This window comes from Lygodium microphyllum, chromosome 23 (assembly GCF_053477565.2).
Source record: "Lygodium microphyllum isolate KBCC chromosome 23, Lygodium_microphyllum_v1.1.10, whole genome shotgun sequence".
NCBI classification, from domain to species: Eukaryota; Viridiplantae; Streptophyta; class Polypodiopsida; order Schizaeales; family Lygodiaceae; genus Lygodium; species Lygodium microphyllum.
This window is the reverse complement of record NC_141157.1, coordinates 24,927,873-24,955,438: the sequence shown is the minus strand read 5'-3', so window position 1 is coordinate 24,955,438 and position 27,566 is coordinate 24,927,873. Positions and strand designations below refer to the sequence as shown.

Sequence of the window (27,566 nt, the reverse complement as noted above, 5' to 3'; positions counted from 1 at the left end):
ATGAAAAAGTTACACAAGTCATGGCAAAGACGCAGAGGAAATTGCCATATGCCAGGGAAGTAAGTCTTCCCGAGGGAGCAAGTCCGAGTGCCAAATGAGATCTATCTGTCAATGCAAGAGACCTTTAAGCCTGGCAATGTGTCTCAGTACATTCGAGGCCGAATAAAAAAGAAAGGCATTCCGAGTGGTCCAAGTGTGCCAGCATCCCCAGTATCGAAAAAAGCGCAATAGGATCTTCATATGTAACTGTGGCGGTGTGGGGTATTTTGGGCGCACAAAAACCCAATCGAAAGGGGTTAGTGAGAATCCCACCACCGCGTGCCAAACCTGTGACAAGAGCGACCAGATATTCTTAGCGAGCGGGCAAGAAATAAATCGATGCCGGGCCGATTCCACAGTAGTGGTGCAGAAGAAACAATTGCCGTTCGAGATTCGGCACTTGGAAAGAGCCGAGGCAAGAGGAAGACCACCAATCATCACCCGCCAAAGAAAGACCTTACATTTGAACGGTGTCTTATTCAACCAGCCCTCCATCACAGTTGCCTTCCACCATGACTGAGATTTCCGCAATCCCCATACAATATTAGCTTTAACACCCAGCCATTGATGATCTTTAATCAGAAGATGATACACCTGATTAGCCGAGGCCTTTTCCAGTCTCAATCGACCTGCAAGGGCCCAATCCTGCCACGGATGATCCACAGCAAGGGCAGGAAAGGGTTGCCTGCTCTGAAGCACTACCAAAAGCTGTTTCCATAAATCACGGTATCAACGCGGGATTTTGAAAAGCCTCCTGGCAGTACGAAACGATGTGAGGACATTACGACTGGCGAGGGTGGCATCCGCAATTGAAGTCACACCCAAACGGGCCATGCGGTTGAATTTTGGTATGAGCTCATGTTTGTCTTCCAATGATAGTAATGGCGAGACTGCCAACAATTCCAGTTGAAAGGAGTTAGTATGCAAGCGGTCCTCCGCTGGATGCCAATTCGCTTGTTGGAGCACCACTTTCCAGGAGCTGACCAAATGCAGTAACAGAGAGGAGAACAGACTGAAAAACTGAGAGTCTGCATTAAGGACATGCCACCAGGAGCTCTGAAGTTGGGTATTTCCTTCTCGAAGCCCGTTGTCCTCAAGAAAATAACGGGCTATAATGGCCCACGGGTGATGATCCACACACATGGCGCGAAAAAGAGACCAACGAAGTGCCAGCATATGAGTTTCGGCATTCAAAATAGCTCCACCACCCATGCGTTTGGGAGTACATGTATGTGACCACGAAATCCACGAAATACCTGCATGCAATGAATCCTTCTTCCATAACATGAAACGAATGGGGCGAGTGAGAGCCTTCAAAGTAGTAGGAGTCCACGGCAGCAATGGCAAGAAATATGTGAGCATTGGCAGCATAATTGTCCGAGCCACTTTGAGGCGGATATGGAAGGGCCACGCTTAAGACTTCCAATACATAAACTTAGCTACCAGTTTCTGTGAAATCCACTCCAATAGTTGCTTTGGCCGAACATCAACACCCAACGGGTATCTAAGATGCTTGACAATGGAACCACGGGGAACCACCTGACCCTGCCAGCCCAATGACTATAAATCAGACTTCGTGAAGTTGAGAATGGCTGATTTGAAGGCATTGATACGAAGACCAGAAGCATGACCAAAGAGCGTTCAAACATCTAATGCCTTGCGAATGTTATCCTTGTCCGCACCTAAAATCATAAAGCTATCGTCAGCCAAAGATTGGCTAATGAAGTGCTGTCCCAAAGGAAGAGACAATCCGGTCTGCTGAGTAGAAGCTGCCATTGAAGATAACATTGAATGAACCGAGTGGGTCGCCAGGCCAAAGAAGAGAGGACTCAAAGGGAAACCCTGTCTCATCGAGCGTGCAAGGACAAATGGCTCTATAACACCACCATTGAGTATAACTCGCGAAGAAGCCGTAACACTAATGGTATAGATCAATCGGGACATCAGAGTACCAAAACCCATAGCAGACATAAGTTCTGCAATGAAAGACCAGTCTAAATAGTGAAAAGCCCTTTCCTGATTCAATTGAATCAATACCCCTTCCTGACTAGAGTGCCTTGCATAGTCAATCGCCATTTGCATATTTAAAATTTTATGTAGAATGTTGCGGCCGTTAAAAAACCATATTAAAGAGGATGCATAATAGCTGGGAGGTGCTTGTGGAGCCGATTCGCCAGCACTTTGGAAAAGATTTTATACATTGAGCCCATCAAAGAAATTGATCTTCAATGTTGCAATTTTGACGGTGAAGGAACCTTTGGAAGCAGTTTGATAAGGCCTTCTTTCCATGAGGAGGGCATGATCTGTGTTTCCTAAACCTGCTGAAACATAGCCACCAATGGCTTCACCAGCTGGGTAGCCGAGCTTCCAAAGAATTCATTGGTGAGACCATCCCAACCAGGACTTTTATCCTTAGGCAGGTGTAACAAAACATCCATAACCTCCTCACAAATATTTGCCTCCAAAGTAGTTTGCATATCAAGTGGAACTTGATGGCGGACCAGATCATAGAAGACAGAGCGTGCAGGGGTAACCTGGTCAGAAGGCGACGGAGAAGAACCAAGAAGATCCAGAAAATAATTCCCGCACATATTGACAATGGTCTGCGGATCAGTGACCATTTGACCTTGTGAATCCTGGAGTCTGGTTATATTTTCTCGAGCCGGAGAAACATGCAAAGCGCGAAAGAACTTATGAGTCTGACAAGCACTATCTTGCAAATTGTCAGTCAAGTTGTGCAGTTTGACCTGCTGATAAGATTTCAACTGAAATTCTTTAATAAGATGAGCCAAACGCATCGCCAGTGACAACATAAATTCATCATCTGGGGTGTCCACCAGCAGCGAACGAACCAAAGCTAGTAGGTCCTCTGCTGCGTGTTGATGCCTCTGACAAATAGAGGCATGATGGATCCCATACTGCCGAGCAACCCGCTGCACATTAGAGAGCAGTCGTTCAAATGAAGCCGAGCCCTCAGAGGCGAAGTCCAATAAAAACCTGTTGATCAATTGCTGCATATATCCTTGAAAGACAAGATGCTTCAAATAAGACGAGTTGAAACGTAAAGGGAGTCTACCCAACAACTGCATAAAAGGTGCAATGGGTTGTGCAAGTATCTCAAGCTGGAGAGGGAAATGATCCGACAAGGCGTATTGTTGCAAGACTTTCATTTCCAGCATCTCAGGAAGAAAATCATCATCCTGCATGATATACATTCGGTCCAGCCGTGATCATGTAGTTGCATATTGTGCGGAATGAAAAGTAAACCCTGTAGAAGAAGGGTGGAGCCAAGACCATAGATCTTGCTTAAGTACCTCAAGAGCAAAGGCATTCCACACTCGAGTTTCCGATGCATCCATCATCGAATGCCTTCAAGTGGACTGAGAAGAGTCAACATATATATTGAAATCCCCCATCAAAAAACCCCTTCTACCAAAAGTGACATGGAGCTTTGCAAAGTCTTCCAAAGATCGCGTCGGGATGAAGGGTCATTCGGAGCATAGAGGCCCAACAACCATAAGATCTCTCCTTCAAATGAAACTTTGATCACCACAAAGCGGCCCTGTACATCATTTTTAATAAGAACAGGCTAGTATTTCTCATGGACAATCATAAGCACACCAGAATAGTGCATAGCATGTGTCCCTGCATAAATCAAGCGAAATCCATGGCAATCCACCACTTTGCCTGCTTCATTGTGACTCTTGTGCTCGACCGCACACAAGACATCCCACTGATTCTCATGCTAGACAGTCCACATGCCATGTTGCTTGTGGCGAGAACAAATGCCTCGTACATTCCATGTGGCTATCTTCATATACCTTGAAAAAGAAAATCACGAACGAGGCACGGCTTGCCTTGATTTAACCTTTTCGGCTAGAATGTCAAGGACACCTTCATCCAGAAAATTAGCTAACATTGCAAAAGAATTCTGACGGGCCGCTTTAGAGGTAGAAGGAATATCTACTGCCTTGGGAGTGGAATGGGGATAACGATGATCCCAGGGTGTAATCACATTACCTCTAGTATCAAACGCCAACTTAGTAGGTGGGCCCTTTGGACCGTCTGCATATACTTTCCTCGTAGACTGATTACGGGGAGTAGAAGGAACCATAGTACGTGCAGCATGCTGTGAAGAGACCATTTCTTTCCTGCGCATATACGTGTGTACGGAATCCTGTGAAACATTAGGCCCAGAATCCGCCAGGCTAGCATCTAACTTTTTATCTTTTTTGGGACGTGCCTCTAGCCAGTCATTGCTACGGGAGTCCAAACCCAGGACCTGTTGTTTATCTTTATCCAAAATATTAGGTGGCTGGATGGCCTCCTGTGACGGAGCATCAAGCACCATGTCCTCCATAGGTAGCGCCACATGCGCATCCTTTGAAGACGGTTGCCTCTCTATGCATTCGGCCATAAAATTCCCCAATTTTTCACACAAAAAGCAGTGTCCGAGAAAGTTGCCCCATTTCAAGCGGAAGTGCAAAGGATACATGCGAGAGCAATTGAGGCGAAGCCACGCAGGACTTTTCTTGGCAGTGTCCCATAACATACACAAACGGTTTCGATTCATGGCCCACAACGGCCATGGCATCCTTTAACAATGGCCAATAGACGGCCGGACAATTTTCCACTTCAACCGACACCGGGCATTCACGTTGAAGCAGGCGTTGAAAGTCTGCCATAGGGCGCCATGGCACCACGTGGACCAAGCGGCGATCAAAGAACAATGGCAGTTTGGACAGGGGCTCTGCCCGATGCTTCTCTGATTTCAGCAGCACCTTATAGAAGCCGTGGGGCCCAACAAAGATCTCCTCCACACACTCCCCTTGTAGTAAATGGTGCAGCCACTGGTGAATATGGGAAAGCACTGGGATCCTACCAGTGAAGAAGAGTATAACCACACGGTCATAAATCACCGAAAAAGAGCGCAAGACAGTTTTCGGGTCCACCGTGGCTTCCAGAACTTCTTCAATTCCGGAGTTAGAAAAAGCTTCATGATTATGCTGGACATAATCACCAAGCAGAGTATTGGCAAACTCCAGCAAGTGCTCCCAGTCAATCTCCTGCGAATCCACAGAGTCAGAGGCAAGCTGCGCATAGGAACGTTCCTGATGACCCATTGCCTCTTCGGAATTATGCTTGGAGCATTTGCCCGCAGGCGAAAAGTCCGAACCAGGAGGCATCTCTTCTGTGCAGGGAACCATATCCTCCGGTACCTCGGTATTAGAATCCGGACCCAAGGCTGTCGAGAAAAGCCATATCCAGCCTAGGCATGATGCTGTCCTCTCTCTCTCTCTGTTTCTCACTCTCTTGCTCTCTCGCCGACGCTCACTCTCTCTCTCTCTCTCTCTCTCTCTCTCTCTCCCTCTCTCTCTCACTCTGTACAAAGGCAGGGCTACTCTGTGTCCGAGCGCCAGACTAGATTGGACGAGGTGCAAGTCACAGAATCCAAGGGTGCAGGCACAGCTCGAACAGGGGAGGCTGACTGTCGTTGGGATGAAGATGAGAACTGTGCGCCTTGTGAAAAATTGTCGCAGAGGAGCTGTTACCTGGGGCGAGCAGGACGACGGCTGATAGGCGGTGATGGCGGATAGGTCGAATTGGACATGGCGAAACGCGGGCAGGTCTGAATGCGAGCTGGTCCAACGACAGTGTTTGATAGTGGGTAGGGCTGATGACGACGGACGATGGCCGACGACAGGCGCGGTCTGACGACGACGAAGGATGGCCGAAGACAAATAGGCGTGACGGCGGGCAAGTCAGGCGTGATGGCCGAAGACGGGTAGGCGTGACGGCGGGTGCAGGTTAGACGACCGACGACCGAGCGGCACGCGCAGGCGGTGTCATCGCCATTCTCTCTCTCTCCCTCCAACCTCTCTCTCTCTCTCTATTAAGTGTTGATTCTCTCTCTCTCTCTCTCTCTCTCTCTTTATATATGTGTGTGTGTGTGTGTGCGCACGTGCGCCATTCGCTCTGTTTCTGTTCCCGTTCCCCGTTCCTGGTAACTATGGCGGGGGGAGGTTGGAACTGCAGGATGTTGAGAGCTGGAGCGCAAGAGACAAACACACCGAAGACTAGGCGAAAATGTAAAACGAAGCTCGTTTTTTCTTTGGATAACCTGCTACCCGTTTCTCCGCAGGATGCCAAAATTGCATTTCCCTGTTTCCATTTTTGTTCGATACAGCCGTTCCATTTTGGGGCTTTTGAAATGCCGTTTTGGGATAGTATGATTGGGTTGTACATCAAGATCTCAAGGGTAGCCTAGATGCCCCGTAACATTTCCATTGGGGAATTGGCATTCCAAAAAGCTTTGATACATCAAATAAATGTTGTGTCGTTCTACTTTGAGAATCATGAATGTGTCATCTAGGAATGATCGACCCACAAAATGCTCACCAAAGGGAAGAGAGAGACCAGCCAAGTGTCCCATGTTCGGCAAATGAGAGAGCATGGAGAGGACCGGATGGGTCACTAAGGGGCTCAATGGGTAAACTTGTCTGATTGAGCACGAAAGAGTGAATAGCTTAGTGACCCTAGCATTTAGCATGAGCTGCGAAGAGGCATCCATGCTGTGTATCAGATGTGACATGCGTGTACCAAAACCCATAATATGCATTAGCTCTGCCACAAAAGACCAATCCAAATAATCAAAAGCCTTTTCGAGATCCATTTGAAGCACCATGACTTCTTGCTTAGTGTGCTTTGCATAGTGAATGGCCAGTTGAACTTTTGATACATTGTGCAAGATATTCTAGCTCTTAATCAATCCATATTGATTAGGTTGCACAAGGCCAAGGAAGTGCTTGTGGAGAGGATTAGCCATGACTTTAGAGACGATTTTGTACATAGATCCCATCAAAGAAATTATATGCCACTGTTTCAACATCAATGGCCATGACACTTTCAGAATCAGCTTAATGACTCGTATCTTCCATGAGGCATGCATAACACATAATTCTTGTCCTTGAAACCTGTTGGCCCATGGCTGTCAAGGGTTTTACCAGATTAGCAATAGGCTTCAAAGAACTCATTAGTCAAGCCATCCCATCTTGGACTTTTATCGTTGGGCAGATTCAACAAAACATCCATGACCTCTTTGTTCCAAATCATCTTGCATATCTAGTGACACCTGATCCCCGACCATGGCATAGAAAGTTGAGGGGGCTTGGGTGGTTTGCGGAGTAGAAGGAGACATAACAATGAAGGTCAAGGAAGTATTCTCTACACATCTGTGCAATGGACTTTGGATCCATAATCATCGAGCCTTGTGCATGCTGGATACACATCATATTCTCTTGAGCAGGAGAGGCATGCAAGCCTTGAAAAAAATTATGTGATTGACATGACGCATCTTGTAAATTCTCAGTTAAGCTTTGCAACTTGGCGTGTTGGTATGACGTGAACTAGAATTGCTGAATGAGATTTGTTAGCCTTGTGGTGAGTGGTAGCAGGAATGGATCATCTAAAGAATCAATTAGCAAGGAACGAACCAACGCCAACATTGCTTTAGCAGCAAGTCAACATTGCTTGCAAAGAGAAGTATGATGAATACTGTAATGCTTGACGACCTTCTGCATGTTATGGAGCAATTGCTCAAAAGAGTCACTACCTCTAAAGGGGAAACAAAGCAAGAACTTGTCAACCAACTGCTCCCAAAAATTGTGGAAAAGGGGCAATAGGGTGGGCAAGCATGTCAAACTGCAAAGGGAAATGATCCGAGAAAACATATTGTTGCAGCATTGAGATGTCTAGCAGTCCAAGTGACACGATGTGGCAAAGTATTGTGCTGATTGAAAAGTGAAACCCAAATTGGATGGGCGGAGCCAAGATCAAACGACTTGCTTTAAAACAACCATTTCAAAATCATGCCACACACGACTCTCAAGTGCATCCTGTGAGAGCAGAGGATCAAGGTACAACAGAGATTCAGTAGACAGTGTGAGAGACAGAGTTGAAGCACGACACCCAAGATAATAGACTGAATGAGTGTAATCTGAAAGTACAAAGTACAACCCTTAAACCTTAGGGTTGTAGGGGGGTGTTCACACCCGACACACACTAAGTGCCCAAATGTGTGTAACATAAGCACATAAGTACATACGACAATAAGACCATAAGTCTGGGGGAAAAAACCTCTCCTACCGAGAGTAAAAAGTGCCCCAGTGTCCTACTGATCACCGACACTCCCATATGAGCGTAGGCGTAAGTGAGGCGTGAGTCAAATACCCAACAAACCCTCCTGGAGTGAAGAGTGATCAAGAGTACAAGGATCATCCGCCACCAAAGGATATCAAATTTAAAGCATCGTGAAATGCTTTAAATTTGTCACGAGGAAGAGCTTTGGTGAAGATGTCTGCCACATTACTAGTGGTAGGACAATAGACAAGGCTGATATCACCTGCATGTAGCTTCTCTCTGACAAAGTGATAGTGAATCTCAATGTGTTTCGTGCGAGCATGAAACACTGGGTTCCGTGCCACTGCAATGGCACTTTGACTGTCAGTGAACAATGGAGTAGGCTCAGTAACAGATACATCCAAATCAGCTAGCAAGCGTCTAAGCCATACGCATTCAACTGTGGTAGTGAAAGCTGCCTTGTATTCAGCTTCACATGACGATGTGGCAACAGTGGATTGTTTCTCGCTAAGCCAAGAAATGCAAGAAGTGCCAAGAAAGAAACAATTGCCACTAGTAGAGTGACGTGTATCATAATCACCAGCCCAATCAGAATCACTGTAAGCATGTAAATGCAGTGGTCCCCCCTTGGCATAAAGCAACCCAAGAGAACGAGTACCCTGCAAGTAGTGAAAAACACGCTTGACAGCTTGCCAATGTGACATACGTGGCTGATGCATATACTTGCTCAAAGCTGAAACTGCAAATTGTATGTCCGGCCTAGTATTGCATAGATAGATAAGACATTCAACTGCAGGAGCATATGTATGTATATCAAACAAATCACTGTCATCATGTAATGACAGTTTCAGTCCAGGTTCCATGGGAGTACTAACTGGCTTGCAATCCTGTAAGCCAAATTTCTCAAGAAGCTGCCCAATATACCTTGACTGTGATAACCCAATACCTCGAGCATTATGTATGAACTGGATGCCCAAGTAGTAATGCAAAACTCCCAAGTCAGACATGTCAAAAGTTTGCTGCAAATTTTGTTTGAATGCTGAAATCTGATCAGCATGTGTTTTAGTGAGCAAAAGGTCATCAACATAAAGACATAAAATCAGCATAGATCCCCCTTCTTTACATACGTAAAGGGTAGACTCAGATGAGCTGTTTAGAAACCCTTGACCAAGCAAGAAAGCATCTATCTTTTCATACCAAGCTCTAGGAGCTTGTTTTAAACCATATAGTGCCTTTTTGAGCTTGCATACCAAATGTTTTGAGCCTTCAATTGCAAAACCAATGGGCTGCTGTACATAAACTTCCTCCTGAAGTTCCCCATGTAAAAATGCAGTCTTGATATCTAGTTGATGGACTGTCCAACCATAATGTGCAGCCAAAGCAATCATAGACCTGATGGTTGTCATACGGGAAGTAGGAGCAAATGTCTCCTCATAATCAATACCCTTTTTCTGTGCGTAGCCTTTAGCTACCAGCCGTGCCTTGTATTTATCAATGGATCCATCTGCTTTTCTTTTCAATTTGTAGACCCATTTTGTTCCAATGGCTTTCTTCCCAAATGGCAAGGACACCAAATCCCAAGTTTGATTCTTAGTAATAGAATCTAATTCAGCTTGCATGGCTGCCATCCAATGCACACTGTGTTGTGCATCCTCATAACATTCAGGCTCTTCATTATCAAAAGTACTTGCTGCCATAATAAACTCCATGGTATGTGCTGAATCATGCAAACGAGTTTGCCTTCTAGTACGACCAGCCATGGGTGCATCCAAAGGACTATCTTGCATAGTCTGCAAATACCATCTAGGTAGCTGTCTAGCATCCTGGCTGTGTGCAAGCTCTTGCTGAATTTCTGTTTTAGCATGATGCTGAATATTCCGATCAGCCAATGGCTGAATTTCTGCACTTTCCATAGGAGCAGCTGGCTGAACATTAGGTTCATTTTGTGAACCTCCAGCTGAATCACTAAAAGTAATGGGCAGCAGCCCTTCAAAAACATCACGGGCAGCTTGATATGTGTCCAAACCAGCCAAGGATAATTCTGATTTTTCATCAAAAACAACATCCCTGCTGACAAAAACCTTCTTCGTAACAGGATCATAGAGTCTGTAGCCTTTGCTCTCATTGCTATATCCCATAAAAATGCACTTAACAGCCTTGTTGTCCAATTTTCTTCTAAGTACCTGTGGAATATGGGTATAGGCAAGACACCCAAAGGTACGAAAGTGACCAACAGAAGGTTTACGGCTGTTCTAAGCCTCAAATGGTGTGATGGTCTTCAAGGCTTTGGTAGGGCATCTGTTCAAAATATGGCAAGCACACATGACTGCTTCCATCCAAAAACTATGAGGCAAGCTCTTTGCCTTCAGCATACATCTGGCCATCTCCATGAGTGACCGATTTTTCCTCTCTGCTACCCCATTCTGCCGTGGAGTATAAGCTGTAGTATACTGATGTACTATGCCCTTCTGCTGCAAAAAAGAATTCAGCATAGAGGACATGTATTCCCCCCCTCGGTCCGAACGGAGAGTCTTAATGTGGTATCCAGATTGGTTTTCAACAAGTGCACTGAAAGCCAAAAATGCATCATACACTTCTGACTTCTTTTTCAAACAATAGACCCAGCAAAAACGTGTGAAGTCATCAATGAATGTCGCAAAATAATAACAACCACCCAATGACATGGTCTGCATAGGCCCACAAACATCTGAATGCACCAACTGCAATCTGGTTGTTGCCCTGAAAGCAACATCACGAGGAAATGAGAACCGATGCATTTTTCCCAAAATGCATCCCTCGCATAAGTGCTCAGGAGGTCTCTCCAAGAGAGGTAAGCCATCCAGCATCTGAGTACGCTATAAAAGCATGAAGCTGCCAAAGTTTACATGCCCTAAACGAGCATGCCATAACTCCGCCTGTATCATAGCAGGAGTAAGAGTGGATGTCAAGTATGCTGACTGATCTACTGAAAGAGCATCCAACTCATATAAACCATGACACAAAGATCCTGTCAAGACCAATGTCATGCATTCTTTTTCTCGAACCATGCAACGGTCATCATCAAAAGTGACCTGCATACCACAACGTGCCAAAGAAGAAATAGAAAACAAATTCTTCTTTATTCCAGGCACAAACAAAGCATCCTGCAAGCGGAGAATAGAGCCATCAATGGCTGTGAGCTAAATCTCCCCAATACCACGAACAGGGTATGATGCATTATTGGCACACTGTACCGATTTCCCAACGGAAGGTGCACTAACTGAAGCAAACAAATCTCTGCGAGATGTGATATGTCTAGAAGCACCACTGTCAAAGAACCAAGTGTCAGCATCCTCTGTAGAGCTAAGTGCTCTATCGGCCCAAGAGATGTCATAACTGCAAGTGTAAAAACAATAGTCCCTGTCCACAACAAAGGACGCGGACTCACTAGCATTGGAAGGAGTAGTAGAAACAGACATTCCTGACTCCTTCTTCTCTTTGGCAATGCGCTTTCTGCACTCAGTGATATAGTGGCTGGGCTTCTTACAATAATGACATTTTCCTTTCTTTGCTTGCGTCCCCCCTTGTGACTGATTCTGTGATGTGCCAGAAGTGCCAGAACTCTGTGGAGCATTTTTCACCTTGCTGTTCTTGCCTTTCTGTCTTGCCACAAAAGCCTGCTCAGAGACTATAGCATCCACACCACTATTTTTCCGTGTTTGCTCCTCCTCTAGAAGCAAGCTAACCAGCTGAATAAAAGTGAGTGGGTGCTTAGCAATCCTCATGGTGAGGTTCAATGCAGTATGAAAAGAAAGTACGAAGGAGGTAAGGAATTCAAGGTGGTGGATATCAACTGTGCATCCGAAAAATACTCATCTACATTCATGAGCTGTTCCCTCAAGTCCTGAATCTTGTTTAAGTGATCTTGCATAGAATCACCTTCATGCATCTTCAGAGTTTCCAACTTTTTCTTCAAGAAAGAGATCCGTGTCTCATTCTTTCCTGCAAACATATGCTCCAAAGTCAACCATGCATCTCGTGAAGAAGATGCTGAACGGATATGAGGTATGATGGACCGCTGAACTGCCAGAGCAATCAGCGACAAGGCCTGTGCATCACGGGTATCCCAAGCTTTTTGAGCTGCAGTTCTTGGAGGAAGTGGCTGAGGTGGAGCGGGCTGAGGTCCCCGTTGTCCACGTGCGCCATGGGGAGGAGGAGTAGCGGGAGCTACAACTCCCGGTCGAGTTTCCTCTCCACTGACATAATCCCATAAATTCTTGGCCACTAATACATTTTTCATCATGAATGACCAAAGGGAATAGTTGTTTCCGTCCAGTCTGTCCTCCTTGGATACATACGTAAAAACATCACCTCCTTGATTTGCTATGATGACAAATTTCCAAAGACAAAATGAGCAATGTCAAAGCAGTACGAACTGGAAATCTGCAAATTTCCAGAAATTGCAGCAAATACGTTTCTGCAATTAATGTGCAAGGGCGTACTCTGTCAGAAAACTGTCTTTTAATGCACGCTTCCAAGGTGCAAACAGTGCACTGCAACACTGTTATGTCAAAATCCCCAAAATTTTTGCCAAAATTTCTGTCAAAAACAGTCTTTCTGTGACTGTATCAGCAGTTCAAATGCAACTGTCCTCCAAATACACAAAAACCCCAAAATTTCTGACGATCCAGTCCAGAAATTTGCATGAAATTTATCCCCCCACTTGTTCTGTGCCAACCGCGTGTGAACCTCCGCTTCCAGAATAGTGTTCTGGGCTGAAATTAAAAAAAATTGTTGAAAATTTTACCTGACGTGATCCTCAGACGAGCAGGCTACGCGTGGTGGGCAGGACGTTGACTGGCGGGTGCAGGACAGTCGTCGCAGTGCTCAGTCAGCGGCGCTTTAGACGGTTGAGCTCGTGGTTGACGTAGCGGGCAGCAGATGGAACGTTTTAAAAACGGCGGTAGGCGGGCAGGCGGGCTGTATGACCTTGACGGGCGGGCGCAGTGTCTGACGACTGACGACCTACCAGGCGAGGTCGTCTGGCGGGCGTCGTCTGACGAAGGGCTGCTCGTGGTCAAACAGGCGACGCAGCTGTTGACATGGACGACAGGCGACGACGACAGGTGGCGCAGCTACTGACGTGGACGACTGCAGGCGGACAATCGAATAGTCTCGAGGAGGAGTCAAGTTGCGCAGACCATATGACATTGACGGGCGGACTGTCTACTACGAACTTCTGACAGTACTGACGACGGGCTGTCAGGCGCTGACGGGCTGACAGACTGGCGACTGGAGCTGGCGACACGGGGGCAAAACTGGCGGGGACTGCTGGCTGCTGATTGAGGACCGCTCTGATACCAAATGTGAGAGCAAAGGATCAAGGTACAACAGAGATTCAGTAGACAGTGTGAGAGTGTGAGAGACAGAGTTGAAGCACGACACCCAAGATAATAGACTGAATGAGTGTAATCTGAAAGTACAAAGTACAACCCTTAAACCTTAGGGTTGTAGGGGGGTGTTCACACCCGACACACAGTAAGTGCCCAAATGTGTGTAACATAAGCACATAAGTACATACGACAATAAGACCATAAGTCTGGGGGAAAAAACCTCTCCTACCGAGAGTAAAAAGTGCCCCAGTGTCCTACTGATCACCGACACTCCCATATGAGCGTAGGCGTAAGTAAGGCGTGAGTCAAATACCCAACACATCCATCATTGAGCGCTTAGAGGTTGACTATGAATGATGAGCACACATTGAAATCTTCCATCAGCACTCTTGTACTAAGAGACAAGCAAGCTTCCGGTCCCATAGATCCTATCTAGATTCATAATATCTCCCCTTCAAATAGAATTTCAACAAGCAGAAAGTGGCCATGGACGTGATTCTTGGCAAGAACTGGCTGAAATTTGTCATGCACGATCATAAGCACACTTGAACAACATCAAGATGACACCCTTGCATAGAACAAACATAACCCATGGCACTCCACAATCTTGTGGGCTTCACCATGATTTTTATCCTCAAGGGCACACAACACATACCATTGATTATCATGCAGAACATGCCACATATCATGTTGCTGCTACATAGACAAATGCCATGCACATTCCAAGCGGCGACCCTCATATGTCACGACAAAAGCATCTCAATTGCCTCAATTGCACTTTTGCAGCTAAAGTATCAAGAGTGCTCTCGTCCAAAAGTCAGCCAATATTGCAAAATAGTTTAAGTCCCTAAGCTCCACTTTGGAGGTCGAGTGATCATTTCCTTGTTTTGGAGCAGCCCTTGGGGATAAACAATCCCAGGGGGTGATTAGTTTACCATGGGGATCAAAAGCAAGTTGCGTAGAAGAGTCCTGCGAATGGCTAGTAGTGGCCTTTAAAGTAGAAGATTGTTGAGGGCCCATCGAGACTACAATATAAGGAGCAGATGTAAATGGCACCTTATCTTTGTGACACACGTAAGTGAATAAGGGGTCTTGTGAAGTGCTAGACATCGTTGCTGTTGAGCTCACATTAGACATTTAATCTCTTATGGTAGGGACATCAACCCAATGTTGGTTAGGGGAAGCCAAAGGCTGCATGGGTTGTGTCCCTTTATCCACAAGAGTCCACAGTGGGGCCTCATTTACTTGAGGGCCATAATCCATAGAAGCATCATTGACTAAGATGTCAAATCCCCATCCATACTTGCCAAGAAACCCATTTCATAAGCGTAGGAAGCTCGATTCATACCTAGGCATTTCATAAGGTATGAAACACCTATTTTAAAGTTCCAAAAATGCTTCGCCCTAAATGTCTTGGGACTTTCCTAATCATTGTTTATCATGTATTTATTTAATATGTTGATATGGATATTGGCATTGATTGCGAGAGTTTTGTTTTGAGTTGTTATCCATGATGGTTGCATACATTGATGACTCGTTTTACAACTAAAGTTGATTTTGGGCATGGATAGTGGACCATGATGCACGCAAATATTGAAGCTATGTTGAATGTTCACTTGTATTGTATAGAATAATGAATAATTCCAATTTGTGTTTTCTATGTTACATGGTTCATAGTATATGTATATAAAACTTTCATGCTTTTTTTTCATCTCAAATGAAATGGGTTTCTAACATTTGACGAAACTTGTATGAAATCTATGAAACACATTTCATACATCTCGCTTCAGAAACCCTTGGTAATTATGCCCCATCCACAACAATAGTCTTTTTTGGACATTTAGCCATGAAATGCCCCAATTGCCCATAAGTAAAACAATGCCTTGTAAAGGTTTCCCACTTCAAACGATAGTGCAACGAAGGCATTCTAAGATACTTCAAGTGTATGGAGTTGGGCCTTTTGCACAATGTATCCAACAACATGCACATGCGGTTGGGGTTGGTAGCCCGCAAGCTAGGGGAACCAAAACTGTGCAATTGCTCCCATAGCATACTTAAGCAAAGGCCAATAAAGTGCAGGACAACATTCAACTTCGATCCCTACTGGCCACTCATGCTTAAGCAACCGTTGGAAGTCCGCCAACATTCTCCAAGCCTTTGCATGCACCAAGCATCTGTCAAAGAGCAATGGAACTCTAGCCAGAAGACCATCTTGAGCTCTTGTGGTTTTGAGCATTATGCCTTGTGCTGATTCAACAAAAATTTCATCTGCATAGTCTCCTTGCAAAGTGGAGTTTAATCATTGGTGGATCTAGGACAGCACCAAAATCCTATTGATGAAATCAAGGATGACCCCTCTTTCATGGAAGGCTGAAAAAGAATGTAGGACAATCTTAGTATCTACGATAGCATCCGAAACATCCTCTTTGTCCTACTCTAGAAAGGATTCTTGATTATGTGAACATAGTCACAACCAATAAGAATGAGCACACACACACAACAGGGACTACACCGAGTTTCTTGTAGTCTCTACATGCGTGTGCGTGCACGTGTATGTGTGTGATGCAGTCTTGCATGCAAGGATGAGCGGGTAGGAGGCTAAATCACATGTTGGTGATGCACAGGTTGTGGGATCATTGGAGCATAGGGTACACATGTTAGGTAGGGTAGAAAATGTATGATGCAAACAAAGTAGTCTCTCTCTCTCTCTCTCTCTCTCTCTCTCTTTTTTCGTGAAAATAATTGAATTAAGTAGTAAATATTTACATCAGACCATCAGGCCAGCATAGAAGTAACATACATAAACTCTCTCTCATTGGAAATATTTACATGAGGCTTGTAGGCTATCAGAACAACCAGAACAACCTATTACATATGTAGCACTAATAAATCACACAGAAAGAACAGCTGAAGTAGAGCGAACAATCGCTAGCCAAGGAGCAGCAATATCCGAAAGAATCAGGTTAGTTGACATCATAGAAGAGATTTGCCATAATACTAATCCATGCACACAGGCCACATGCCCATGGATGCCCGATGCTGAATTAAAAATAAAGGCATTCCGAGTTTGCCATATGTACCACATGGCTGTCTATCTAACGAAATGGAATAGGCAGGAATAATCTGAATGCGAAGAAGACATAGAAGACATATTTTCCATAATCCATGAATGAGCTGGTATATGCGGTGCTGAGTTACCGAGGACCACACTCAAGAAATGAAATTCTAGATCTCTCGTGCAACACAGCAAGAGACAGAGAGGTGAAGCAATGTCTCATCACATGTAGTGCAGAAAACACTACACAGGCGATAGTTATTATTAAGGGAGCTGAAGTGATCACCCCAGAGAGGCTAGGCCATTGGACCAAGGGTGCTGCTCGGCAGCTGGCCAAGGGCCTACCGAGTCCTACAAAGGTGGATGGAATCAATGGACCTTTCTTTTTTTGGAATGTTTTGAAAATACATAAGTAATATAGGGGCAACGGCCGATTAAGTGACAGATAGGAAAAGATAAAGAGAGTTTTAAACCCAAGTCAAGCACAAAACTAGCAGACCAATCCCTCGCATTGACTAGGATAAGTGCCTAAGGATGAGAAAAGTGAGTGTATGTGCCAATCATGTGGTGAATATGTGGAAAGGCAAAAAAAGAGGATGGTGGGCTTAGGAAGACAAGCAAAACAAGCAAGCAAGCAAGGGTAGGGAAACTGCCTTTAGGCGAACTGCCATGTGTTATGCTACGAATATGGTGGATCCTAGAGTCGACCACTCCAAAAGACTGAAAATGGATAAATGCGTACAAATGCATGTTTACATGAACAGAATGCCAATACATGGGGTAATGCAAAGGGAGATGCAAGATGTCATGCTCATGCAATATGCTATGCAACGGTGCCATTGGGACAGTGCACTCTCAGGGGAATTGTTCACCTGTCCAAGTGCCCTTTTACAATCAGGTCATCCTGACGGTGTGGATGAAGTCACAAATGCCCATAATACAATATAAAAGAATAAGTGAATGCAATGTCTAAAAACTATAAGCATTATCATTGTCATGATCAAGAGTAGGAAATTGCCCCCTCTCACTCTGGAAGGGAAAGCAAGAGGGAAGCACCCTCTCCATGTCAAGGCGAAGAAGTAGGGGAGGTTGCACCCAAGCCGATCCTGGGTAGCAGGTATTGAAGAACCGGCCAGTTGACCGCTTCGGCCAAGATATCTGTAAAATTATCTTATGAAGGCACAAACTCTAGACGAATATTGCCTAGGTCAACCTGCTCTCTGGAAAAGTGGAAGTTGACTCCCACATGCCGTGCCCATGGTGTGATGATCGGATTGCCCATGAGGGCAATGGCACTCTGGTTGTCGCAGTAGACAACTGTGGGAGAGTCACAGGGAAAATGAAGCGCCGCTAGTAAACTCCTCAGATAGATGGCCTCCATGGTGCTATCGAAGAGAGCCCGTTACTTAGCCTCGGCTGTGGAAGCTGCTGCCGTCTCTTGCTTACGGCTGGACCAAGAAGTGGGAGCCGTGCCAAGGTAAAAAGATAGCCGCCATGGGAGTGTCAGGTGTCAGGATCTCCTACCCAATCAGAATCAGTGTATCCTTGCAAACATAAACCAAAACCAAATGTCAAGCCATAAGAAAAAGTACAGTGCAAATAACGAAACACATGAAGACATGCAATCCAATGTGATATCCTAGGTGTTGTGAAATACTGACTGAGTATGCTAAGCGAGTAAGCGAAATCTGACCTAGTGTGAATTAACCAAAGAAGTTTTCCTACAATAGAATGATAGGTGTGTACATCGAAGGCTGTCCTAGGGTATACTTCGACAAGTGGACAGTAGGATCAAGAGGCGTGGCCACTGGCTGTGTTTGATCTGAAGTGGTAAGCTTATCTATCTTGTCATCAGGCGTGTGTGTGTGTAGGCATGACACCCGAAGACTCTGAAATCGGAAATAACAGGCCGAGAGCCAAAAAATGCCAAATACGGGGTCTTTTGAGGAAGAGCCACAGTTGGGCACCGGTTGAGGATATAGACTGAAGTATTAACAGCCTTGACGTAAAGGTGCTCAGGAAGCTCTGCTGCGAACAGCATAGAGCGTGCCATTTCCATGATTGTGCAATTTCTACGCTCTACGACTTCATTCTGAGAGGGGGAGTTGGTAGAGGTGAGCTGGCGAGAAATCAATAAACCACTCTGAGAGTCAAGGACCTCGACTGTGGTCGCTGTAAAGAAAACTGCTCATCCCAACCGGCAAAGTTGCTGAACAGATAACACGTTTATCCCAAGGTGAGGGATATGCTATACATTGTCTAGCGAAGCCAAATCTGGACCCTTGTCAATGGCGAAATTGATGTAACCTTGAGCATGAATCTTGACCGAGGAGTTGTTTCCTACACGGATCCGCCCAGCTGCAGGGGCTCGGGTACGGAAAATGTTGTCTATAGGAGTCATGTGATGTGTAGGTCCACTGTTCACAATCCAAACTGGAGCTGAAGTATTAGGCTGTGACGAGTGGGCCTCTGCAGTAACCTCATCAGGAGGAAACTCACAGATATGAAGCAGACTCGCATCGGATGTCTCTACGGAGACGATGCTGGCCTTTGTAGACCAGTCAGACAAGCCCTTTGGAGTTGAGAACATTGTCGACTAAGATGGTTGTGCGGTGGCAGTGTGAGTTTGACCTTTAAACTGACCCTTGTCATCACCTTGCGTTTGTTGTTGGGGGTTGCCCGACTGAGGGGCGAGGGTCTGAGACTTAGGTTTTGGTGTTGTGCCTTGTGCCTTTGATCGACACTCGTCGTCAAAATGACCAGCCTTTTGACAATGTTGACAATACCTATTGTTTTTAGGTACATTCTGCTACCTGGGTTTAAGTTGTGACTGGGAGTTTCCTTGAGAATCCCCAGATTGATTTAGCTTTTGAGTTTGATTTTGATTTTGAGTGGAGGTTTGGTTTGGTTTGCCCTTCCCTTGTTGCCCTTTCTGAGAATGAGCAAGAAGAGTCCCCTTTGAAGAGAAATTCATATAAAACTGATCGAACAACCGTGCGTAACGCAACAACTGACACTCAAATTCATAGAATGTAGGCATGGTAGGCTTTGAAACTATTCCTTCCACAAAATTGCAGTATTTCTTGGGGAGTCCTTTCTAAGAATGAGCAAGAAGAGTCCCTTTTGAAGAGAAATTCATATAAAACTGATCGAACAATCGTGCGTAACGCAACAACTGACACTCAAATTCATAGAATGTAGGTATGGTAAGCTTTGAAACTATTCCTTCCACAAAATTGAAGTATTTCTTGGGGAGTTTATTTAAGAACAATGTGACCTGATCGTCAGAGGACTTGGAAGTCCCCGTGGTGGAGAATTCAGCGAGGAGACGTCGATACTCAGCCAACTTGACTTTCAAGTCATCTCGGTCACTGATTTTGAAAAGTTGAAGCTCATGGTCAAGATTAATACGCATAGCAGTCAGTCAAGTGTGCCCATCACTTTGACGCTAAGTCAAAATGCTGAAGCTGAGAATGAAACTCAAGCAATTAGCCCTGCATTAGCTCGACAATAGCGGAGATATTCCTAGCCTTCCATGAGCGGACGACCTCGTATGGAACAAATGCGGGATTGGGTTGGTGTTCCAACCCCTGCACAAGATCCCATAGGTTCTGTGAGTCAAGGACATGTCTCATCAAATTCAACCAAGTAGTAAAGTTTGACCCGTTAAAACGAGTCTTGTCATTAAATGCGTTCTTGGCAGAAGATGAGCTAGAACCATGATGTGTCGGGTAGGTGGTGTAAGATGATGGTGGGAAAGATGGTGGAGGTGGGTGTGCTTGATAAGAGAAAGAGGGAGGAGAAAGAGGTGGGTAGGCAGAAGGAGGCTATGAGTGTCCAATGACTGTCGATTGATATAGAGGCACTGGAACATGAATGTTTCCATAAGGTGTTGGTGTAGGTGGAGACACTGGGACACGGTAGCCTTGTCCAAAGTGAGGCTGTGACATAGCAAGATGACTAGAAGGTCAACTAGGCAATGCCACGGAGGCAAATTGTGGAGGCAACTGATTCACAGTCGGGAGAGACTGTGTGGGATACCCAGACTGCAATGATTCCGAACGTGTGTATGAGGTAGGTGGAACACCACCCGAGTGAGGGAAGGATGAGGTCCTAAAGGGTGTGCTTATGTTTCCATAACCCGTGTGATTTGCGGTGGAACATGAGGTGTCTGAAATGGAAATGTAAATGGAAGTGATGAAGCAGTAGAAGAATGTGGTAGGATGGGTGGATTTTGAAAGTGAGGTGTATGAGATGCAGATTCTTTTTGTTCATTTTTATAATTTAAAGATTGAAAATGAAACTGTGAAGATGATGATGGACCATGTAATGAAGTGAAAGGAACACCAAATTCATTTTGATTATGTGAAGTAGACGGAAAAGAAGGAAGGGCAGAAAAAGAGGTACCTGATTTTTTCTTATAATCCCTGCGACGTGTGTTAACATACGAGAATTGGTCCTTGAGAGGACCTTTTCCGTAGTCAACAGACTAGACTCTTTCTCCACATGATCTCTACCAGTGTATTGCAAAACGGAAGAGGTTCTCTGCATAGGTTGTTTTGGAGAGTGAATCGGTGTTGATGTGTTCGAAGTCATTTGAACCTACTGTTGTTCTTGCTTCTTGCGAAGAGCTCTCAGATCAAAGGCCTAGGTTTCTCAAAGAGTACCAGGCTCTGATAGCATGTAAAGAAAATACCCTAACACAAAAGCATAAACAGAAACCGTACGACAAAGCACAGATTGATAAAAGCACATAGTTAGGGTTAGGGTTAGGGTAACTCAGAGACAATGAACACAGTTAATAAATGAAATGATATGACTACTAATAATATGATGCTCATGCAGTAAACACACTATGCAATGAATGAATACTGAACCTCGAACTCCTGTATCTCAAGGATCAGGGCAGGGGTAATGAGCAGGAGAGTGTGTCGTACTCCGAACGGATCCCGAATCTCGCAGTGGATGGGAGAGGGTGGACTGGCACTTTTCTCCTAGCATTGGCCGTGTTGCATGATGGACATTAACTTGTAGGTTAGGACCGAGGTCCCTCATCTGAGCTTATCTTTCGAGCCCCTCCGCAGTGGAGAGCGTCGATGGATGTGATCGAGTGGTCCCTGGCATAGGCGGTATTTTTCTCACTTGGTTGATAGACTCGCCTCTCACTTGGTTGATAGATGCTGTGGTGGTACCACTAGGTGCAACCATCACCCCCATGGTCCCTCGAAGGCTACCATGGGGAAATGGAGTTCACAATCCAGCCCGGCAACGAAGTGTATACATATGCCTCATAGTTCCTCTTCTTTGTTAGCGGCTTTCACACTGAATAGATGCTTGTTCGGTCAATCACAGGTCTCCGCATGAGTTTACACCTTGCATCTTGGAAATGTGAATAGTGTCCACTATAGTGGGGCACATGGCTCGAGGAAGTTGACTTTTCAGTAGGAGTTGCAGCTTGCCCTTGCCGGACGGATTGGTATCTTACTTCTACAGAAGCACGAGCTCACTCCCACCTAGGCCTAGTGGGCAGGGAAGGTACTTCCGGGCAGCTCACACACTTATTGGGAGCAGCAATCGGTACCCATTGTAGGAGTGGAGGCGTATGCACCTCTATTGGCCCAAGCCTCACTGCTTGTGTACGAGACCACGAGACGATAGTGGTAGGGAGGGTTCTATGGATCAAATTGGATATTGGGGACTCTTGCCTTGGAGTTCTCAATATCTATTGTTCTATGGAGGTTAGGGCACGCAGCAGGTTTTGGGTGGAGATGGCGGATGGACTCCAAGAGGTGGACTCCTGGGTCATTGGAGGAGACTTTAATAACCTGGAGGCTTTAAAGAACTAGTAGGGCAGAGGTAGAAACTACCAGGGCATGGATGGGGAGGAGCGGGAGGCATTGGAGGTCTTTCTACTGGCAGTAGGAGCATGCGATGCTTGGAGAGACCTTGCCTTCCACAGGAGGGAGAGGTCGCTGGACTTCTCTTGGGGATACAGGCAGCTAGGTGGAGTCCTGTTGGAGTGGTTGGACAGGTTCTATGTGGGAGAGTGGGGAGGCTCTTGTGGAGGCCAGATTGGGTAGTTGGTAGGGTAGTTGGCAGGCACCACATTGTCCGATCGTTGCCCGGTTCTCCTGACACTTGATCCCGTAGCATCTATCCTAGATACACGATCCTGTCGGATCCCTAACTCGATCTATAGGAGGGAGGAGGTGACCAGACAGATTGAGCAGATTTGGACAGGGATTGGGACAGGAGAAACCGGATCGCAGAGGTCCTCTAGCTGAGTTGAGTAGAATCTGCCAAGAGATAGCCATATAGGCCAAGTAGCAGAGCTGGGAGGAGGAGAGAGCACTTCGGCGTGACCTTGCAGCCATGCAGAGATTATTACAGGAGGCACCAGGGAATCCCACCCTCCACGCACAAGAGATGCATGCGCAAGCAGCCATCGCTTGCCTACAGGACAGGTGCTTAGAGTTTTTTCACACCTCGCAAGCCTTCTGGGTGCGGAAGGGGGACATGATGTGCAGGGAGTTTTTCCAGGTGTAGCAGCCTCGGACCTCAAGAGAGTAGATATGCAGCCTTCGAGATCAGCATGGGAGAAGTCATTCTAGGCCAGACAAGGTGATGGAGATTGCCACCGACTACTACAGGTGCCTTTTCCAGTAGGAGACAGCCTCAACTAAAGGACAACGATGTAGACAGCAGGTTTGGGATCGCATCTTGTCCCTCCTAATAGAGATGGGACACTCCCTCCTAGCCCCCTTCACGGAGAAGGAACCAGAGTAGGCTTTCATACACAGGATGGGCAGAAATGCCGGAGAGAGAACGACCTTTCTAAGGCCTTCTTCACTACCTACTAGGAGGTGGTGAAGGACCCCCTACTGATGGTCTTCTAGGATATTTTCACTTGAGGATAGATGCAAGGGTGTCTTTCAACAAGCCTTATTAGTCTTTTTCCCAAAGGGGGAGACCGGTTGCAGCTTTCCCAGTGGAGACCGATCACCTTATTGTCAGTGGTCTATAAGGCATTGGCAAAGATGGTTGGTAGGCGACTACGCCCCGTGCTTCAAGACATCATTCATGACACACAGACAAGCTTTGTCTAGGATAGGAGCATCCTGGACAATATATTTAGCACAGTGGGTAGAGACTGTCCGTACTACTCTTGGATTTCGAGAAAGCTTGTGACAAGGTGGACTGGGATTTCCTAGAGAGCACCATGGTGAGGTTGGGTTTCCCCGAGGCTTGGATTCGCGGGGTCTCCGCACTTTACAGATTGGCTACCAGCAGGGTTCTCATAGGTGGTAGCCGAGGGGAGGAGTTTCGGTTTGAGAGATCGGTCCAGTAGGGCTGCCTCCTGGCCCCGTACCTGTTCCTACTCTTTGTAGAGGTGATGTCTCACTTCTTCGCGTCACGTGTGAGCGGATTACGTGGCCTCCAAGTTTCGGTGAGAGAGAAGACTGAGTTGTTAGACTCAGAGTATATAGATGATACAACACTCTACATAGAGGATGATGAGTTGATGCTAGAGAGAGTTAGGCTCGCACTTGAGGTGTCGTGTTCTGCAGCAGGAGCAAAATTCAACTGGCGAAAGTTGGTTGGTTTCCTCACAGACCCGGACTCTAGCACGGAGTGGGGCGTCCACCTAGGATTTAGATGGGTGAGTAGAGGGCAGACCGTCCATTACCTAGGGTTCAAGATGGGACTCGACATCACTCTCACCCAACAGTTTCTTCCTGTCCTCCATTCTACTCATAGGAAGCTGACCTACTGGAGCACGGCTCGCCTCTCACTAGCAGGTCGAGCCCTGGTGGTTAACTAGGTCCTCCTAGCGAGGGCCTGGTACATTGCCTCATGTTGGTGCTTCTCCTCATCCTGTGTAGTGCAGCTTCGCCGCCTAATGCGGAACTTCCTTTGGTTTGGGTTAGATGGCTCTAGGGATTCTAGGGCCAAGGTGGCATGGGCCACCATCATACAGCATCGGTCAGAGGGAGGGCTTGGGATCATAGACCCAGAGTATCATAGTATGGCTCTCTTGGGCAAGCTAGTTGTCCGTGGCTGCACACCAGGAGGGGAAACTTGGAAGGTTCTATTGTAGTAGGGTCTTTAGGATTGTAGACCGAGGCTTGGTGGTGAGTGGAGACTTCCTGGAGATGGATCTTCACGTCAGCCCAGATCCCCCTCCCCCTCCCCCCCCCCGATCACCTTTCCTACGCAGCTTGCTGCACGTGTGGCAAGACCTCCGTAAGGCCCTAATCAAGAGCCCCCTCGGCTGCCAGGAGGAGATAGATCATTAGTCGGTGATCTGGAACCCCGAGGTCAGAGATCAGGAAGGGGCACAGATTGGCGAGTGTCCCCACATCCAGTGGGCTAGTTGGGAGGCCGGCCCGACAGGTAGAGTGGGCGGCGCTCCACCTGGGACCTTATTTGCCGTACAGGAGGGGGGGATGTTTGGCTCTTCACAGAGGGCAGGAGGATGAGGGAATAGTTGTCCTTTCATGGAGGAGGATTCAGGTGGTTGGTCTTTAGGGGAAGACCTGGCGATTGGACACCTATGTCTTGTAGAAGGAGCTCAGGGAGTGGCGCCTCTGGATCTGGAAGGGCAGGCCACTTGATGAGCTGGAGTAGGATTCGGGAGAGTGGCTATGGCCAGCCACTATGGTCGCCAAGAAGTCACGGAGGTTCTTGGAGTACATTGCCAGGGTTGGCAGACACGTACTGATGCAGGAGGATATGGATTAGGCGCTGTTACGTAGCAGGCACTGGACGGAGCATAGCATCATGAAGCCTTTCCGACGGACCTTCTAGTCCCGCCTATGGGATAGCTGGAGGCGGAGGGTATCATATTACTTATGGCTAGTGGCACATGGAGGCTTGGCGGTGGGAAGTTGGCTTTCCTAGATGCAGGAGGAAGGTTGTAAGCGCTGCGCAGAGCAGCCTTTGATTACCCCCAAAGCACTGCCTTTGGTCGTGTGAGGCGGTGCAACTCGTGTGGAGAGGAGCATGTTGCATCCTTCCCCGTATAGCACCTAGCCTTGGATGTATCTCGTGCGGAGCTTTTTGCTAGCAAGCAGTCAGCCAGGGCCATCACCTTCTACATGAGGCTGGGATGGGGATACATGACACGATATTCATTATCGAGGCAGGGTCGTGCGCAATGATCGGTTTGGAGACTCTACCCATCCGTCAGGTATTGGAGCCCACATTAGTCTGCTCTGAGGTATGGGAGATCATAGGGAGTCTCACTGGTTGGCATATCTAGAAGGTGCGGTGTTAGGAGGCTTTCGGCGGGGAGAGACTTTCAATATAGATGACCTTAGCAGAGCTCTAGACCTCCATCATCCACTCCCTCCGCGGCTGATGGGATCAGGCGTAGGGTGAGTCCAGGGCTCATCAGGAGCTCCGTTGTCATTTCATGCACACTTGGGGCGGCTAGGACTTGTTTTTCGTGATGTAGGCAGGCAGCCCTAGATGGCGATACACCCCCTGGCTTCTTGCCCCCATCCCCCTAGGCCGCCTTGAGAGGCTTGTATACATGATGTATTTGTGACTTTGGATCGGCTGCAGCTAGTTTGTTCAGCATGAGCACTCCGTTGCAATCAGTTTTTTTAGTAATATAATCAACCACATTTTACTTGCAAAAATAAATAAATTATTTCAGTACCCAGAAAAATAATCCGACTGGCCAATAATTAAATTGGCTAGGCAACTTCCATTCCCAAGTGTTTCTGTGTCATCTTTGACCATGAGATTGGTGTTAGGTACCATTAAATGCTACTTCTCTAGTGTCACCAATTGACACTTATGGCGAAATGAATGACCTAGGCCAACAACTGGCACCAGATACGACAAGTACCTATGCAACATAACTTATCGACGTAAAATTCATTGATTCATAATGGGATATAGCAACTTTGCCTTTGACATCCCGTGATTTCCTTGGGTCTCAGGCTTGTAAATTTACTCTAACCCCAGTTACACCTCACATCTGCAACATTTACTTAACCATGTGATTTAAAATTACTACACATGTTAAGTGAGGTTTCAAAAATACATGTCATCATGACACACATAGAGAGCCCTCATTGACATATTTTGGCCCATGGGGACGTGTTTTGATATCAACCATATTTTGTTTTGTTAGGGACACACACCTGCCTTGGGAGAGTAATCTTAGATAAAGCCATAGAGAACCAAAAAGCTCGTGGTCTACATTCTTGGGCAAGATAGAAGTTGCTACATGGAGGGATCTAGCTTATCACTACTGGCTTCCAAGTACACCCACCTAACCATCTTGGTGAGGAGGAAATCATCATCATGCTTTGGTGACCCATGATGGATATCCTCAAATGACGTATAGCTCCCCACTTGAGTGAGTTTCTCCTCATCAGTCTACTTCCCCTTCTTGCATTGTCATGCCCTCATGAGATATTTGTACATGTACCCAGCTACTTGTCTGTCAGGATTGTAGATCTAGAGTACTCTAGAATCGTTTTTCAATATGTAGTTTTGGCTTTTTAGCTCTAGCTTAGGCAACTTTTACTTTCTTTTCTTTGGGTGTATTGGAATCATGACATTATATCTCTTTTTCTTTTTGTGAAAGATTTTGAAGTAATGAAGTGAAATATTTACCTAGGACCTTGTGGCCAACCAAGGACTCTCAAAGATAGGTAGAAAACAGCATGCATGGAGCCAAAAGGCTACAAAAAACATAGGGCTACACAAATAGAAAAGGATCACAAGTGGGCACAACTAGGGTGGTGCAGATGATATCCATCTATGGAGCAGCCACATCTCTGAGGATCACAATAGTTGAAACCATCGAACTAACTTGCCATAATAACAATCGCCGAACATGGTCTACATGACCATGGATACTTGAGGCCAAATCAAAAGTAAATGCGTTGCTTGTCCAGATGTGGCAAAGACCAGTCCATCACAGAAAATGAAAAAGTTAAGGA

General features: G+C 46.2%; 1 protein-coding gene across 3 annotated transcripts in view; it reads left to right on the top strand.

The window, feature by feature from the left end:
* LOC148015979 (phosphatidylserine decarboxylase proenzyme 3-like) overlaps window positions 1–27,566 on the top strand; it is a 220,187-nt gene that overhangs the window by 154,094 nt on the left and 38,527 nt on the right. The window lies entirely within an intron of this gene.